Source organism: Chelon labrosus (assembly GCF_963514085.1).
Source record: "Chelon labrosus genome assembly, chromosome: 16".
In the NCBI taxonomy this organism is placed as follows: Eukaryota; Metazoa; Chordata; class Actinopteri; order Mugiliformes; family Mugilidae; genus Chelon; species Chelon labrosus.
Window position 1 is genome coordinate 14,486,242 of NC_140349.1, and position 14,162 is coordinate 14,500,403.

Sequence of the window (14,162 nt, forward strand, 5' to 3'; positions counted from 1 at the left end):
GCATGGGAGAGTCTGACGAGTGTGTATTACCTCAAAGATTGTATATGTAATGAAGCTGGCCTGCTGTTGCATGTGAGTCACCCCATAATAATCCACATAGCCTCTATTCAAGGGCCCGTTGCCATGGCAGCTGCTGCATCAATAGCTTCAAATGTGGATGCATCCTTCTTAAATTGCGTGCCGTACTCGAGTCACGTTTGTCACAGCTTCACAAAAAATGAGTCACTCCACCCCTTTGGTTTGAATTTCACCACTGAAACATGAATGACGAGTACGTCCATTGATGATTAGAGTGGTTAAACGCTTACTGAGATGCTCAGTATCTTTCTGTCTCCCTCCTCTGTGACTCTGCCTCGCCCCTCGTTAAACTCGCGCGGAGAAAATATTGTTTCTGGTCCGCATTCTTGGAAAAACACGGCGGTGAATGAGATGAGAAAAGCGGAGAGAAAACACTGATACAGACAAATACAAACATCTGGGTGCGCACGGTTCTGTTCACATCACACACGGCTCGCGGCTGAAACAAACATATTGTTTTAAAAAGGTCGGCAACATCGTTGTTTCCATTCCACATTTGAAAACTCACAAAGACGCCTCAGTTTACCGTCATGTACATACGCACAGAATGTGTGATTCACACAGTTGTATTCTACAGACAGCAGCATGTTAGTCATCTATAGACAGATGATCAACCTACTCAGACACAGAGAGACACTGAAAGAAGGCTTGAGATCGTCCACCCTTGAAGCAGCCTGGCAGGATTTTTAGACGTACTACAGTGTTTGGGTTGCCACTGGATGGATTGTCATATATTTCTGTACAGACATTCATGAAGTAAAGAGGATGAATGATCCTGCGGCTTTTCATCTAGCGCCAGCATGTAAATGAGAATGTTGGATGTAGCAGCCGGGGTCTGAAAGGTGTACTCGATGTGGAAGTTGGTGAGAGTACAATACCACGGATGGCCGCTGAACTAAACAGGAGGATACTTAAACGAAGACTGAGATGCTTGTTGTCGAGATGTCGAGTCAAAATACAAGGCTTTGATTTTCCAGTAAAGACGAAGAGTGTGTGTGTGTGTGTGTTTGTATGTGTGTTCCCAGCACTTCTGTATCATCTTCCGAGAACTTCGGATGACTCAAAGATGTACGACCATGGGGCTTATTGATTGGAAAGACACAGGCGCGCACACACCAGGGCACACACCTATCTCACTGCTGACAGCACTTCCCTTGAAAACAGGCTTAAATGTAATTGAGAGACACAGCGGTTCGACACACCAGCTCAACATGAGCAAGCGGTCCGATTGATCAACATGTTTTTCCCGCAGCCGACGCACACACCGCCACCGGGAACAACTTCTTAGCAACAAGGGTTTCAAACGAGAATTTTCTCTGGTGTGTATGTGTGTGCGTACGTCAGCCTCCATACATTCTCACGTCTGTAGTAAACACTCATGCCATCATGAGTGTTTACTACAGCCTGGGGGCCTGTGTATCAATTCCCAATCTGTCGGACTGGCATCTCATCGCAGCCTCTTTACACTGTAAATGGAACCTTGTTATCGAGCTAGCTGCTGTCAGAGCTCATCATGTCAGAGCAGGTGATTTGAGTTGGTTGAGTTTGAGTGAGTGTGTTTATTTTTCTCCGTGCCAGAGGGTTAAACGGGACACAGAGCTCACTCCATCTTTGTTACTTGCAAAGGAACACTTTTAGAATCTGAACTGGCTTGACTGCTCTCCCTTTTCCTCTATTCATTAACTTTTGTCCACCGCATCCAGTGTTCGATGCTTTCATCAACCTCTCTTCTCTTTCTAGCTAAGTGTCTTTCTCCTCAGAGGAAATCATTTTTGCAGACAAAAAAAAAAGTCAGGATTAAAACAAAACCAAAACAGATAAACTCTTTTTTTTTCCATTCATTTGACACATTATCATTCCGCTGGTTTAATTGCACTAATGCACTGTATGCAATAACACGCTGCCAAAACCATCAAATCACTAGTCTAACTGGGCTCCAGTCCAGCGAGGTATTACAAGCTATGCGTGTGTGTGTGAGCAATTAATCTGTCCTTAAATAGCCGCCCACCTGCTGTAGCCACAGAGGCATGTGCTGCTGGTTTACAGTGGTCATAATTCCCCTAGATTAGCTCCAAAAGAGTGGTAAAAAAAACCTAAATCTTATGTTACCCCCTGAAACCCGTGATCTGATCTGCCGCCAGAGGTTGAAGTCAGGGAACAAAACCATCAATAAAGACGAGGGAGACGGTAAGACGAGAGGAAACAGAGGGGAGAGAAGCCCTGTGATTTGCTGGGCAGTGCAAGGTTTCGCCTCAATAATTCATGATGTGTAATGTGAGGGTCACATAATCTGAAAAGGGAGGAGGGAGGAGGGAGAGGGGAGCGAAGGTGGGAAATGCAAGGGAACAGGGGAGGAAATAGAGGGAGGAAGGAAGTGAGGAGTAATGAAGATTAACGCAAGGCACACGTTAAACACGAAATGACATTTAAAGTAGATTCAAATAAAGGCTAAGGGGTTGTATTATGAGGGCCAATGGTAGAATATACAACAAAGGATAAAAGAGCAAAGGATGAACATGTGAGAGAAAAGACCAGAAACAAAGAAAGAGGATTAGAAACCGGTTTCACAAAGCCAAACTTAACTCTTCATTGAAATTTTCTGGAAGTTACGTCCTTCCTGTCATGACTGTAAACTGAACCGCTTATGGAGCTGCTGATAATGTGAGAAAAGAGGGAGACAAATGGAGTGAGACCTGCCAGCTCCTCCTGGGACCTTTTAGTAGATCATGAGGCAGCAGTTTTTGAACACAATGACAGTGGTGCCAACCAGCCCCTCAACCCTGATGAACATCAGACTTTTAAGAACAGACAAGCCTTTGTTAAGACATTTTTCTTTTTCCCTAAACCACAGCCTATAACATGATTTAATTATGCCGTTGGATATTTAATTCACATTTAAGTTGGCACGGTCTGATGCCAACCCCTCATTCTAGACACAGTGATCCCTCTGCTCAGCTGTGCTGTTTAAGTATCGGTGAGCTATCAAAAACGAACAGACTTCAACTTTGAGTGGATTTTAATGTATTGTTTTGGTCAGTATATTCTGCATTAAAGTCCAGATGGCACAGCGAGCAACATGTTATTTTCTTTCTACAGAGTTCGGGACCCCAACCCACTCCCAAAAAGCCTCGTCTACGCTGACTGGTCAGCTCCGATGGCCTGCGTAGGCACCAGTCACACTAGTTTGAACTGAGAGCCAAAGGCAAGAGTGCATTTCATTACACGCAACATTAATAAACGCCCCCAAGTGCAGGATGAGTCATCATTGTCTTTCCAGAATATGATTAAACACTGTCATTAAGAATACCTAAAAAATAATCTTTTTGTCAAGGCTGGGCCAGATACGTGTAGATACTGTATAGGTGATGTAGATTGCTTAAACTTTAGCATTAAATTAGGCTTTAATGCTCCCGTTGTAAACATCAGATTTGTTATCCTATGTCTATCTACTCAAAACTTTCCTGAATACAATATATGTACCAAATAGTCATGAACCTCAACTTCTTAGGAGACCACAGAAGAAGCTGGCCCAAGCCGACAACTCATTTCATATAAGCTTAAAACCAGACTGACTTTAGTAAACAATTCACTTTCATTCAGTATTTATTATGGTCTTACTAAATCTTAAATCTGTTAGTGTCACAAACAACTCAACATTAAATATAGGAGAAGATGAAGTCCTCTTTAGTCCATTTTAGCCCAAAAAACAAATATGAAACAGGCAGCAGCAAGAAGGTCCCTCGACTATCAGTGTAGTTGTTTTATGCTGCAACAAATGAGCCCCTTTATGCCTTAATATCTGGCTACTTGGGTTCTGGTGTGCCTGGATTGTGTATGCACCATAAAGTTTCACAGACTTTTAGTGTGGGTTAGTGACATACTTAATGCTTTTGAACCTTAACAAATGCATTCAGACATCTATATCTCTTGCTTTGTACTAGTGTGGCTGAGCTTATGCGCTGGGTGGATTTCAAAAGAAGCCCTTCTAGCTGTTCATCCGATGCCTCTACAAAGGGGCCGCCTAGCTGCAGGGGCCGGTTTGCGGGTGTGTGCGCCTCTACAAAAAAAAAAAGGAAAAAAAAGGACCATCTTTTATCTGAGAGCTGAGACAAAAGGCCGCCGACATGGTGCAGAGGACTAAGAGTTATTGCCACTCTGAGCGTGACACCTTCACACACCTACACACATGCTACCCACAGGATGATCCTGTTTCGCGTTACACCTTTCATGTGTGCATATCAGAAACACGCACACCCTTTAGCTCATGTAGATCAGAGGTTCTCAACCACATTGTCAGATACCCCGCAGTCCGGCCAGATAAGTACCAACCACCATGCTACAAATGTGTTCATTTGAATGAATGAACATGTTTTAAATAGTGTACAATCTAAGCCAGTAATAAAAAACAAATAGCTGTGGTAGTGAAATTTAAAATGTGTTTTTCATTCAGTTATATTTAGATCATTTTCATTTGCATTTGTATTTCAACCACTGGCATAGAAATGAAATATTTCAACTATTCATCCCAGCTGTTCTCAAAAACAAAAACATAGCACAGTCCCAAGAGTAAAACATATCAGAAAGAATCTTAAAAATGCTACTGTGTTATGTCCAAGACCTCCCCAACAGTCACATGCCCAACACCCAGCCCACAGGAAAAACCACCGGCTCTAAGACAAAGGACTGACAAAACAGCTACAAATAAAAGGAAGAAGGCAGACAGAAAAAGGGGAAAGGCTGGGGTCAGGGTTTAGAAATACGACTTCGAGACTCAACCAAAGAAGGAAGTGCCGTGCTGTAAGAGGCTTAACGTGCAAGGACATATCAAGATACAAAGAAAACACTCTGGAAAACGTGTTTCCTGTCATGCAACAGATGATTTTTATGAATTCTGTTGAGCATCTTTTAATGTTTGGAGATTAAACTGAAAAGCATCATAACCCCCCGGTGCCTCTCTGCAGGCCTCTTTTTGTCACAAACCCGCCCTAGTTCTCACAGCACTACTGAAACCAGGATATCCTGTCGGTACCAGCACCTCGTAACATGTCTTACCAGCAACCAGTCGACCTCTTGCAGAGGCGTTAGCTCGCTAATGTGACACCAAGTCGACTTTTGCACTTACACTGAGCACATACACACATGAACTTACTGCATACACCTCTAGTTAGATGCGTCTGCACACAGAGGAGAACAGGAGTGAGCATGGCGCTACGGTGTTTTGCTGAACAAGGTAGAAGCGTAGCCTAAATAGTGTGTCGCAAGAAGAGCCAGGCAGCAAATTGAGGTAAACAAGTGAGTCAGAAACAATTAGAGGTGCTTGGATGCTATTCTGAAAACCCAGATATTCAAAACAGTGGAACGTTTAAAGATGGAGACAAAAAAAGAAGACCTTTTTGCCAGAGGAAGAAAGAATACAAGGCAAAATAAAGCACAAAGGCATACATCCAGTCCATAAAGTGTATTGTGAGGATATCTTCATTATTGCCAAAAAACTACTTTACAATCCAGCAGATTTGTCAGCTGCGTAAGTAACAGCCACTTCTTCCGTTCCAAAATCATAAATTAGTGACACCGGATTTCCATTCTGCCAAACCATGAGGCCACAATGCTCAGCTGTCTTGAAACTCATCATCTGCTCTTTGGCATTGCAATTCTTCTTTGGTTAGATGTTGTAAACCCACACAAGTCCCATCTTGGATCAGGCAAAAGGCATCTACAGTACATACCAAGGCATTTACCACTCCAGACTGCAAACATCTAACCACAATGATCAGGCCCACTGGTGACATGCTGGAGAGGAAAAGAGGCAGGGGATCGCACAGAGCCACACCCTGGGGCCTACTGCATCCTGTGTAGCGCAAAGAGTGAGTAAAACACTATGAAGATGTGAGGACTCACCCGGAAAACTTGACAAGCAACCGGACTGTTTGCTCTCTTCCAACTCAACCTGTTTCTTGCGCATGCAGCGGCAGTTCTGGGATGGACAAAGCAGCTTTATCGCTACGCAACTTTAGTTTGACAATCTGCCTGCCAGTCTGAGGAGTCTACAGCATCATAAGCCATACGCGAAAAACTTCACAACGGTTTGTGCAGTGCGTCGCCTAAAGCAAGAGCAACCAAGAGTGTGCCGAGAGAGACAGAAGGAGGAAGTAGGCGTTTGTCGAGAAAAGAGGAAACAGGTCTGCGGGTGAAAAAACGCGGCAAAATTCAAAGAAAAGACGAACACAAGTAAAACGAGACTGGCAGACACGCAAAGAATGCACCATCATTCACAAGATTAAAAAATAAACTTAGTTGAGTTGCTTGGATTCCTTTTGGTAGTCAAGAAGCCTTATTTGTACATCTACGAGGAAAACAAATTAAACTTCTCTGGTTGAGTGTACAGTAAAATCACAGTGAACCACTTTTATTAATGATAAAAATAATTTAACACATCAAACCCCATGAGGAACCGTTTCTGTACAGCTAGTGCTCAAGGCTAACAGGCTGATTGCAACCATATTAATTCTTTAACATGCTAATATGTGCTAACACAAACTATGCATCCTTTTAGTTTTGCATTTGTTGTGCTCAAAAACAAAACTTCTGGGCAAAGTGACGGACAAAGTTAGAGAATAATTAGTATTTAAAGCAGCTGTAAAGGGATACTTGTCAAGACATTTCACACAAAACCAAACGATCGTATTATAGGTCCAGGTTGTAAACCTAGACCACAGTAGTTCCCCTTTAAATACATGATTGTGTACACCTCTCAACATGATGTGGTCCAATAGAATACCACTACCAGTAAATATGAACTCCGTGTTAAAATAAATGACTGAACTGGATGCCGTTAAATAGTTAATGTTTACCTAATCTAGTCTATTTCATTGTGGAACCATGTGTTGGCCTATCGGACTGACCTACAGACTGCAGCCACTCTGCGAGCGAAGCTAAAAATATACCAAGAAAAAACATAAAATGAGACTAAGGCTGAATCATTGATGCATTCAATATTGTTTTGCAGACAGACATTATCAACCATCATAGCTCACACTCTCACTTCCACCTCCAGCTCCCCCCTTAATTACCACAGAGTCAGAACAGTCTGCAACGAGCGCCAGCAGAGTGAGTCAGACGGTTTATGCTGTCACAAAAGACCCCTGATCATGAGGCTAAATGCCCAAATTAAACATTTACCGTTGAAGCAGCGCAATGACATCTTCATTTCAGACTGAGAGCTCAACAGGCCATCTGTGCAAGTGACACAAAAACAGATGTTTACTCCACCCAGGCTGAGGTCAACTTTGGTTTGTATTAGCTCCATAAACGCAAACATCCAGGACTTTTAGTTCTAGCTCCAACTCCCATAGAGCCTCAGGAAGGCAAATATCCAAGAAGGAAAATATTTCAACACAGCGACATTAGTGAAAACAAAACAAGCCAATAGAAACATTCATATCCTTATTAAAGTTTTGTTTTGTGTTATGAAAATGCAAGAAGAGAGGGCTGCATATGAACTGTTTAAGTCACTTTGTCAAAGCCAAACTAACACGGTATCATCCCCTGAGGAAGTGAAAACGTTGAGAGGATAAGCACGCCACTTGTGACTACTTCCTACAAAGCTAAGAATATTCTTAGGGAAATTCAAATGGAGAGAAGCATGCTGAGTTAGAGACTACTTCCTACCTCTGTGTCAGAGCTTTAATAATCTGTCCAAGCTATTGCAACTCCCTCTTGGCTGCCCGGCCTTCGTACTCTTTTAGTACTTGCTGACCCAACCAGGACACTGAACCAAATCTGTCCACAGTTTTTTAAAGTGTCCCCGCGTCACGGACAAACTAAACCATGTGCAATGTTATGAAATGTAGTCATACCCTGGTGGAAATATTTAAAACATAATATAATTGAACTATTCAGCATAACATTATGACCACCTTCCTAATATTGTGTAGGTCTCCCTTGTGCCTCCAAAACAGTTCTGACTCATCACTGGACTTGGGCCTTCTGAGGGTGTCCTGTGGTGTCTGGCAACAGGAAGTATGTAGTGGGGGCCTTTGGGTCCTATAGGTTGAGGGGAGGGGCCTCTGTGGATCAGGCTTGGTCCAGTGCATCCCACAGATACTGGATCAGTTTGAGATGGATCCAGGCTGCCTCCTGATGGTGATGACTGTTGCCATCAAGAAGTGTCATTGCTATGGGGTGGGGGGGCCTGGTCTGGTCTAGGTGGGTGCTACATGTCTAAGTAACATCCACATGAATGCCAGGTCCAACAGTCTCCCAGCAGAATATTGTATTGTCACAAGATCGTCAGTATTATTTACTTCTCCTGTCAGTGGTTATAATGTTGTGGTCATGGGTTTGGTTTAGTAAAAAAAAAAAAAAAGCATATCAGTGTTAAGTATTCAATCCTTTTCTTTCATTCAGTACTATTTTTGAGCATTTAAAATGAAGTGAAAACTAAAATGATTACCATTTACTCATCATTTTCAGTTACATACTAGTAAGTACGCAAGACGTCTAATAATAAAAATAACTTTTTGTTTGCACTGTTCAAGAGAGACTATTATCAGCCAGCAGCTGCTCTCAAAATGGCCCACATTACTACTATTTGCTTGTAATATTGGTGATTCAGGAATGAGAGCTTATGCTCACACTTACCTGTAAATGGCTCCGGATAAAATCGTCTGCTGAAAACCCGAAATTTAAAATGTAACTGCCGGTTTTAAAAAATGTCAGACAGGAGCTGACGTCATTCGGTTGATTAGTGTTTTTTTCTTTTTTTCTTATTTGTAGATTTTCTTTCTCAGTTTTCTTTGCCCCGAACACAGAATTAATTGACCCATTCCCACAGTCTGCTTGGAGAGGAGGTTGTCAGGCAAAGATAATTCCACAACACCTCGGGGGATCATCTATTATTCAAAACCGCATCCAAATTTATTCCACTTAAGAGGAGTAACAAGCTTTACTTGTAATCATCAAACTCCAGTGGGGATGATCCCTTAGTTTAAACATAGAGTGGCCTGTAACTGCGGAGAGCAGGGCCACATTTTGGTTTCTTAACTGCACATCACCTTGTAAACAAAGCCTCACAAGTAGGTGTATGATCGCACAATACCCAGCCTCCCAAAACAACACAGGCTCCAAAAACACAACAGTAGCTGTGGCTGCCTGCTGCTGGCTGAGATATGCTTAAACACAAGATAACAACCTGCTAAAATAGAGAGCTCCAGGATTCCCAGAGTGAACAGGATACTGGGAGCGACAGAATTCCTGCTTATTGGAGTTTGAGAAGGAAGTCGGAACTAGATGAGATTCACAGAGAGACAACCTGTCATGAAATTATCATGGGCCATATGTTACAGCAAAGAAATCCTACTGGACAGAGAATGCCCACTTAATTACATCCTGTCAATGAGTCCAGATCATCATCATCACTCCCCCATGTATGCATATCTAGGCTGTGGAAATCATCAAAACAAACAGCAATGATTGATTACTAAGAACATGAGCGTACAAGTTTGAAAGAAATCATGCACACATAAGCCACAGATATTACAAAGATGGCCGGTGGAACTGCTCCTCAAACGTGAAGCCAAAGCAAGTAGAGCTCCCCCTAGTGACCGGCTGCAGTATAGGTCATAAGCTCTACCTCCTACATGTTAGTGGATGGGACTTGGGCCAAACTAAAACACGTCAATTCTTTTTTTCAAGGATGGTTTCTGTAATTTTTGTTAGTTAATATAATGTTGATGCATGTCCAAGTATCAATTTTTTGATACTTATCAAAGTTTTGTTTTAGTTAGTTATTTGACGCTAGAGAAACAGGATGTGGCATAATGGTGACTACCAGTTGGCATGCCAACCAGAGTTGTAAAAAAAAAAAAGAAAAAAGTTAAGCTTAGACTCTGGCTCCAAAGTTGCAAGATGGTGCCGCCTGTATCCCCGGGGGAATAGCGTCCGTTTGGCCTGTACAAGGAAGTGGGGACGCGTTGTCCATATTTATATACAGTCTATGATACAAACACAGAAATAGGACAACGGGGGAGTTTGAACAGACGTCCACAACAAAATGTAGTTCAAACGCCTCCATTCATAGGAAGCCACAGTCTGGACCGAAAGCCACAACATTAATGGGTACACAACCTGGCATCTGCGGCAGCTTCTTAATTGGGCCAAACAGTGGTGGGTGTATCTTACTGCATGAAATGTCACGTTAAGTACTCTGATTTAGTTGGGTCTCACTGCCCACGGGTTGCGCAAGCATCCTCTTATTATCCTATGTGATAGTTTATAATAATAATGATTGGAACAGGGTCACACGGGCTGTGCTGCTGACTCCTCGCTTGTCTGACAGGAGTATTAACAACACACAGGTTCAGTGGGAAGCCTTTGTGTACGGCACAGTGGAAAAGAGGCAAAAACACAGCTTAAACCAGCCTGCTCACACTTGATGTGTGATTGTGTCTGTGTAACCAATGAACTAGTTTCATTGGTGTTAACTACCCACATTCTTATATTATCTGCTCACAGCTACAGCCAGCTCTCCAATCATCAATCATTTAGACATTTCCTTCTTTCTCTGTCTAACATAAGAGGAAAACTAATTATGCAAATGGAAAGGGCATTACTTGACCCACTTAAACTCTAAATGAAAGCTGAAAAAAAGATGCAATGTCAGGGTTTTGAGAAAGGGACTCATGTGTGTCAGTGCTCATCATATAGTGTGCTGGAAACAGCAGGCCTGGCTCAACCTAAAGCCTTACCAGAAACACACTCGTTTTCATGGTTTCCTCCGCATTGTGAGTCACCCGACACCCTTTTGTTGTCGTTTCTCCCAGAAAACTCCCGTAATTTGCACGGCCCTTAAACTTTATCATGTAAACACGGATCACTAAGTTACCCGAGTTGCCAGACTGCGTACACAGCACAATCCACACACACACAATCCAAACTCCATTTAAAATTTAGTCCCATCTGTCACCGCAACCTGGCATCTCACAGCCAGATTCAAAGGATGTGTGCTAAGTGGTTGTGCGGCACTGGCACTTAAATTTTGAATGAATGCATTAGCTAAGTTAGCGGTGTCAAAATGCCAGAACTGTGTTTCACCTAGAAACACAAATAGGTCAACAAATTTAAGCAATGCCGCACTGAACATTGCCCATTTATACTGTATGTGCTAATCAGCAAGATAGTGGCTGTGGCTTTTTTTTTTTTTTTGAGAAATGACATTAACTTTCATCGCCAAGGGAAAGGCAGAGGCAGAGAAAATTAAGTCAGAGTGGATATCACCCCCATATCCTGGTGTCTTTGGACTTAAAGGTGGATGCAGACAAAACCTGTCAACAATCGACTCTTGCAGCAAATAAGCTTGCGTCAAACAAAATGTGTCGAAGTGTTCCTCGCGTAATGACAACAAAAATTACGCAACCTGCAGTGCACCGAGTAAATCTTATCTGACAACTGCCCCAACAACAAATGCAACGTGACAACTGGAAGTGACAACTGACAAACACAAGCAAGCGATCATGCCTGATCTGAAATGCAGCCAGCACTCATCGCTAATAAATAGTGAAATGTCTGGCATTTAAAGGCCACGTTCCATTATCTCTTTATCGATATCATGATTGATGACTCAATTCATTTGGATTTTTATCAGGATTCATTTGGAGTCCGCGGCGTCCGACATCCACATTACAAAATACGCAGCGATGAGCCTACACACACACACACACACAAGGTGAAACACTGTTCATGAATGAGTATCTCTGCTCGTTGATTTACCTCAGATATTTTGGGATATCTAAGTGCTTATGAAACATTATCTGTGCTATTAAAATACCCCTGCATGTATATTTTAATCCTCAGCACCGTGTATTCAAGAGCGTTGCATAAGGTGACTATTACACGTGTTGTTTTTTTGTTTTTTTCGCCTGTTGCCTCACTAACTGAAACACAATAGGCTATGTGCTCCGTTTCTCTCTACATTTAAAAATAACACACCATCCTCCCCCATTACATAAGTCAATATCAGTCAGCATCAAGGTCGCCAGTGAGAGCTTTAAAACAGAAAAGAGGCGCACAATTAGGTGTTTACCCTGGAAGCCTTTTCACTGCCAGTTAGGGAAAGTGTGTGGTGTGTGTGTGTGTATATGTGTGTGTATGAGAGAGTGAGGGAGGGAGCCCACAGGCTTACTGAGTCACTGACAGTGTGACCTTCTGCTCTCAGGCTCCTCGTCTCCGTTAGAAGTAGCCTATCCAGGTCAAACACCCACTCTTCGCTGGGTATTTCTTCCAAAAACCAAGGATATAGTAGGATTCAGTTACAGAAATACAATCAAGTTAGCAGGGGTTGTTGGATCTAGCTGTGACAATGGTAAGGGACAGGGGTAATCAGCGCACCACATTGTGTACACGGCGTCTTGTGCAAGCACAAAATACACATAAGTGAATATTTTAGCGGTGAGAAAGCAGATTTACTATATGCCTAGAACTGCCATGAAAAACACATTACCGCCACAATTTTCTCTAAAGAAATTCTTCGCACTCGACCACTCATCAATTCTGATCCTCACCAGAAGGCTTTTACGGACCTCTGATTAAATCCCGAGGCTGATAACAGTGGGGTTTGTAAACCTTAAATTACCTCAGCTAGAGATTCGGGTTGGGGAGATAAAAATGTCAACTATGCGATGTGCGTCCCCAGACTCCACAGTGGCTGGTCTGGCTGCAGGCCCGTGGGGCATTTGGTGTAATCAACTTACATAGCTGGACCATTAGGATGAAGCAGAAAAGAGGAGCCTGAATACTTAAAGGAGCAGACTGAATCTGTAATGTGACTGCGTTCATACTCACAATAGCAGCAGCGTATGCATCCAGTGACCAGTGTTTGTTGTGCTATCCATTTACTCAAGAACAACACTCGTGTTACTCGAATGTCATCTTTTAAATATGCTTATTATTATAATAAATGTCGTCAAAAGAAAACATTAGAGATCCACATAAGGAGAAAGGCCTTCAAAATGCAAGAGGCTTGTAATCTGAAACCACTGACTACATCAGCGGTCCCAGCCACGGGGCCGTGGACCAGCACCAGGCCGCAAAGCAATTGCCATTGGGCTGCAAGGAAACTATATGATTTGGCAAAAATAAATGAACAATAGTTTGACCGCTGCTTCAAACAGCAGATGACCAAAAAATGTGAAGGAATGGATTTGAATATGTCCCCACAAAATCGTCTATGTTTGATCTGATATCTCTGAAGGCAATCTGGATCACAGTCGGGGAAGAACGTCCTGAGATGTCCTAACCCTAACCCACAAAAACGCTGAAAAGTTTGCTTCCATGTCTTACATCATATTTCTGCAAAGCGGGGCTTCATGCAATGAATGCAATGCAAACTGAAGAATCCTCAGCGCTACAATGCTCCTGACTATGCTTTTACAATCATGTAGCGTTTGTAGCAAATAGTTTGGTTGCACTTCAAATGAAAAAGTATCACAGAAATAATTAGATTTTATTGATTTATGAGAACATTCCCTTTCTAAAATCTGTGGTAGTTATATTAAAGGGGAACTACCGTTTTTTACAACCTGGACCTTATTTCTAGCATAAAATATGATCGTTTACTCACACATATAACTTTGGTGTCATTTGAGTCATTCGGACGATATTTAGATCCGCGTATATCCATATAGTGGGAGTGACTGGGGCACCGAAACGTAACCTCTAAATAACGAAACTCGTTAATTTCACCAATATTTTGTTATGATACGCTAGTGAAATTCCCCGTTGAGTCCGGAGTTACCCGTTATCATCACCCGGGGTCTGTAGATTAACCTACTAACCTTTGACCTGGATGATGTCATCTCTGAGCGCTGCGCGCATCCGCAACAGTCGGCTTCTTTACCTGTAATTTGCTACTGGTAGTTTTTTGCAACATGGCTGAATATTTTTCCGTTTCTGAGATAGTGGACGACGACTTGATGATGGACGTCCTTACAGTTTTGAGCCAGAGTATACGGATGAGGAGCTCATTGAAAGGAGGATGCGGAGGCAGAGGGTATATACGCGGGTCTAAATATCATCCGAATGACTCCAAA

General features: G+C 42.5%; 1 protein-coding gene across 3 annotated transcripts in view; it reads right to left on the reverse strand.

The window, feature by feature from the left end:
- The window catches only part of elmo1 (engulfment and cell motility 1 (ced-12 homolog, C. elegans)), a 104,490-nt gene that overhangs the window by 73,781 nt on the left and 16,547 nt on the right, over positions 1-14,162 (reverse strand). Inside the window, exon 1 of one of the 3 annotated variants that reach the window (XM_084563820.1) lies at positions 5,977-6,612. The exons of 1 other annotated variant lie outside the window; for it this stretch is intronic. The gene's annotated coding sequence lies outside the window, so the exon portion shown is untranslated. Of the gene's footprint in view, positions 1-30; positions 86-5,976; positions 6,613-14,162 lie in introns of those variants that run through there. One more of the 3 variants, XM_084563822.1, reaches the window with a different exon arrangement.